Source organism: Galeopterus variegatus, unplaced genomic scaffold (assembly GCF_000696425.1).
Source record: "Galeopterus variegatus unplaced genomic scaffold, G_variegatus-3.0.2 Scaffold2328, whole genome shotgun sequence".
In the NCBI taxonomy this organism is placed as follows: domain Eukaryota; kingdom Metazoa; phylum Chordata; class Mammalia; order Dermoptera; family Cynocephalidae; genus Galeopterus; species Galeopterus variegatus.
The window spans coordinates 29,791-35,038 of NW_007728439.1; the positions used below are offsets into that span (position 1 = coordinate 29,791).

A 5,248-nucleotide genomic window follows, 5' to 3' on the forward strand; every position below is an offset into this window, starting at 1 on the left:
TATGTTTGCCCTTTTTTTCTGCATATTATCAACTTGTTTTTATTTTTGAATATCACAAACTTCAATCAGAATACTTTAAAAAATATTATTCTGCATGCATTTAACAAATCTGACAAAAGGATAAGTATCCAATTTACTTGAGTGTAACTATGAAGTTTTAACTGAACAGACAATGAACATATATTTAAAACCAACAGCCACAGGTGACAATGAAAACTCTAAAATGCATTAATCTGCTGGCATCCTACCACTATGCACATGTTCGTGTAACACTAGTACTAATTACCCTGAAGCACAGGCAAAGGTAGATGGGGAACTCCCTAAAGTGTGAATTAAAGGGATTAAATATCCTCATCATCATCACTACTGAGGACAGAGCTGTGCCTGTGGACAGTGGCCCCTCTTCCTTAGCATTCCCCAAACCATCCATGGTCCCCGTTTCATGGGAATCGTCCAACCACTTCTCGTTGGAATCGTCATCTTCAAACAGCTTTTCATGTACATCTTCATCTCCCTTTCCCTCTGCAGCCTCTTCTTACTTCCAAGCCCTTTCTCATCTGCATCTTTGCCCTCTTTTTCATGGAACTCATCGTCAAACACTTCCTCGTAGTTATCTTCCTCTTCTTCCTTCTCTTCGGGGTCTTTGCCACATTCTCTCTCTGGGCCTTCCTCATCTAACACTCTCTCAGAGCCATCATCTTCAAATTCTGAGTTTTCAGAGTCATTTTCTTGGAACTCTTTGTCAAGAACGTTTCCATGAGACTCCTTTTTGGAGCTATTGTCATCACTATCTTGTCCAAGACCCTTCTCTTCTAATTCCATTTTGGTGCCTTCTTCTGACTGATTTTCAGAGCAGTCTTCACCAGATTCTCTCTCTGAGTCGTCCTCTTCAGACTCTCTGGCGAGGCCATTCTCTTCATAATCGTATTTGACTCTTTTCTTTTTAGACACTCTTTCTGGGCCATTCTATTTTGACTCCTTTTTAGGACTGCTCTCTTCAGATGCTTTTTGGGGGCAGCCTTCTTCAGCCTCTTTTTGGAGACCACTTTCTTTAGCATCTTTTTCAGAAGCATCTTCTTCAAAATCTCCCCCATCTTGTGCCTTTTCAAATTTCTTCTCATCTATAGGTTCTTCAAATGCCATTCCAGTTGCAGCTTCTTGAGCATTCATTTTAGATGTGCTAGGTTGCTCTGAAAAATGCCTATTCTAGAAAGCCCTGCCCTTCTAGACAGACAGAAATGAAACTCTGAAGGCCTCTATTGGCCTCAGGAGCGTTGAGGAAAGCCTCCCATCCTCTCAGCCTTTCCTCCCTTTCTCTTGAGGTCTCTTCCACCTGGTAATCTGTTGTCCCATCCCACGCTTGGGCAGAGATCTGATGGTCACCTAACCACCTTCCATCAAGAGTATGAATACAATAATGGCTTCCTCTGGATCCCTAAAGGACACAGAGGCCATACCATCTGGGTGCCTATCAAAGAGAAGGAGCTTCTTAATTTGTCCAAACTTTGAACACTCTATTCAAAGATCTTCTCTGATCTCGTTCAGTACCAATGGATCATCCTCAAAATCCATAGGATGAAACATATTTTTGATGATGACAACTCACTTATGACACATCTGATATGACCCTGCTCTACTCTCAGGTCTCCAATCCAACTGCTTTTGTTGCAGAGACAGCTTCTTCTTATAGTCTTTGCACTTCTTCCTTGAGGAATCATATTCCCCTTTCAGTTGAAACTTTGCCACCTCAACATGTAATCTATAGCCTCTAATTTCATATTCATTCAAAAGTTTTAATGCAAGGTCCATAGATTCTCTCTTCAAATAACAGCAAAGCCCATCTCCTTTAAGGTTTCCTTGATTATCTTTGTAAAGTTTGACCTTAAATTCTTCTGTCTGAGGATCTCTCACAATACTGCCAAACTTGGACATAGGTTGTATAAATTCATCCACTGAAATGTCTGAAGGCAAACCAGACACATATACATTTGTATATCTGTCTTCTTCCACATGAAATCAACCTGATTCAGTCTTTCTTTTTTCTCCCCTCTTTCGGGGATCAGATGGTTCAAGGGTTTTTCTTTGCTGAGGTTCCTCTGCAGTCCTAGTATTGATGTGTTGTATGTTTGCAGTAGAACTAGATGCACCATCATTAGAGAAGCCATAATTGGCCTGGTATGTAGCTAGGAAATCTCCAGTAATTTGGCGAACCAAGCCTTCTTTTCCAGGTTCCACTCATAGGGGATGTCAGTCAGCTGCTTCCTGAAAAAATAGGTTTCTCCATAAGTATCATTCTGGGTGTTGCCATCCTTGGTGTCTGTACAATTCTTGCATTCACAACTGCTCATCAAACTCGTCCCCATCCAAGTGGCTGGCGTTCATGTTCACAACCTAGCCCAGGGGTACGCTTCAGGAGTGCAATGAGGCCAAGGTGACGCTGGCTCGCTCCACCAGGCCTCGGTGGCACTGCTCTGTCCAGGCGGCGGGAGCGTGCATCAAGAAATTACTCGTCAAAAGCAAGCCCCGCTCAGGCAGACGCAGTCGCCATTCTCTGCGCGATGATGCAGGTTGTGCCAACACGCCCACAATGACGTCAAAAAAGGCGCCAACAAGGGCATGCAGCGCGACGAGGCCACCGGCTCACCTCGGGACAGGGCGAGGACTGCGGGGCGCCGCAGCACCTCAGGCACCCTGGGCTTCACGGCCCGTGTGCTCTTAAATACAGTATTATTTACTAATAAATACACTTTTCTTCACATACTTTATAAAAATTATATATTATGTTAGAATTTTAGGTATTTATATTGATAATGGCATTTGTTATCATCACCATATTTATTTATCTTTATTCTATTACAAAACAAAAAAATCCACAATTATTTTTGGTTGGTATTTCTAGATACCAAAGAGAAGATGTATTACAACCCAAATTACTAATTTCTTAAAGAAAGACAATTATTACTAACGTGCAGCATCTTTAGGGTACGCTGACTTATAATTTCTTGTCGTTTTACAGTTTATTTTTTATCTATAGTTGGTGATACCAGAACTTCATTTGCACTCACAATACGCATTAAAACAATTCCTTAAATTTAAGTGCACTTGATATCAGTGTCCAGACAGTAATAAGTACTTAAGATAATGATTTTTATCTAAACAATATAAATATTATAGTAGCCTATATAGGGTGATCATTTTAGGAGTTAATTTGATTAAAATTTCTATGCATTGAGAAAATGGCATGTTAAATTGAAAGTGCTTTGTGTTGATTCTCAGAAGATAAGAAAAATGTATTGTTGACTATTGAAATTAAAAAAATTAAAAACATTCTGGGAAAGGTCATTAGTAAGGGAACACCAGTTTAAATGTGGTAAACTGGAAAAGAAAGTAAAATTGGAACTTTCTGGGAAACAGAGGAATAGTGGAAGAGCTTTATAATGTGGCTCTTTGTGTTGATTCTCAGAAGATAAGAAAAATGTATTGTTGACTATTGAAATTAAAAAAATTGAAAACATTCTGGGAAAGGTCATTAGTAAGGGAACACCAGTTTAAATGTGGTAAACTGGAAAAGAGTAAAATTGGAACTTTCTGGGAAACAGAAGAATAGTGGAAGAGCTTTATAATGTGGCCAGCAGTGGAATTTTCCAAAGGTAAGGAAAGTCAGCTTTCGTCCTGACTGCGAGAAATGTCTTGGGGATTATACAGATGACGAGGGAGAAAGAAAACAAAACAAAACATAGAAACAAACAAGAAACTTGAAAGGTTTATCCATCTTCTTTCTTCTGTCAATAGAAGAAGAAAATAAAACCTAGAAGGAAAAAAAAAAAAATCTAGGAGGAAGTCACAGATAACTAACTACCTCTTAAACTTAACTGAGACTGGAAAATAGAAAGTATCAGATAATGAAATTGGTTAACATTTTAGGGTGAACCCCTAAATAAGTGTTTCTGCCTAACAGGAAAAGTAGAGATACAGGAATTTTCAGCAAAATCCCAGGAATACCAAGAACATGGAAGTTTTTAGGTTTCTTAAGAACCAAAATATGGAAACTATTTTACTTTCAAAGATGCTAGAAGACTTCTGGATTGTTCTAAGTCTCAGTGGAATATAGCTTAAGAGCGAGTTGACCCTAGGGTTAATGACACTGATAGAAAGGATCTTACATAAAAATGAAACAATTTTGGGATTCCACCAGGAAATTATTTTGAAATCTAAAATCTTTAAAAAATATTTTCTTGATAATGTTTATGCTTCCTTAACAATTATGAATAAATGTATGCCTACATATCTAGCAAAATACATTCTATTAATGAATATTATTTTCTTCATAACAAATTTAATTTTCCTAAGATTATTGAGTATATTTCAAAATCATCTAAACCCCATTTACCTGAAAGAAAGCAAACTGTCCTTCTGATACCAAAAACATGACTGCCATCAAGTGGCAAACTCGAGCTATACTAGAGTATAGCCCGTGCGATTTAAGCTGAATAATAATACTGATGGATTCTTTTAAGAAGGGATACAAAAGTATTTAGTTGAGATATTTTATATTAGGACAATTAATATCAATCTAATAAATTAGTACATTTATTGTTCTTAAGTCATTAATCTCGGTTTGTTTTCCAACAAATATGAATGTGTGTCTATGCACATTTTCTTTTAAAAATTATTTTCTTATATTTACTTCATGTAATTTGAGTGTAATAAAAAAAATCAAATATGCATGACTAGTTTAAATGTAAGTAATGCTGGTATTACTTGTGTGACAGGAATCTAGATCCCTCAACCTTATGACAACACTTTATGATCCTCTTTATGAATCAAATATTGTCATTGACTTTACACTTATTTCAAGGTAAGTCGGGATCAATTATGCATTTGATAAGGGTGTGGTGGATGTGTAAGGAAATATTTCTGAGTTAGCAGCTAAAAAAGAGACCTCTGAGGGAAACAAATTCTACTACAAGGAGAACATAATTTCACTACAATGAATAAAGTTGGTTTTCATAATGGCAAACATTATCAAGAAAAGTCACTATTGTGTTGAGTGCATGCTGTTTAGGTAGGCATGAAACATACAATAAACACATTTTAAAATATTTATAAAGAGCTAGGAATAAGTTGATTTGAAATCTTAGCCCCTCAATAGATGGAAAAGTAACACATTAAGGTAAGATGTGTGTGGTTAGAAACAGTACGAACTGCATAATATTCACAAATAATACCTTCTCATGATTGTTTCTCA

General features: G+C 37.2%; 1 pseudogene; it reads right to left on the bottom strand.

Moving 5' to 3' along the window:
- Positions 1-341: 341 nt before the first annotated feature.
- On the bottom strand, positions 342-2,382 carry LOC103597482 (annotated as a pseudogene).
- Between the last annotated feature and the right edge of the window lie 2,866 nt (positions 2,383-5,248).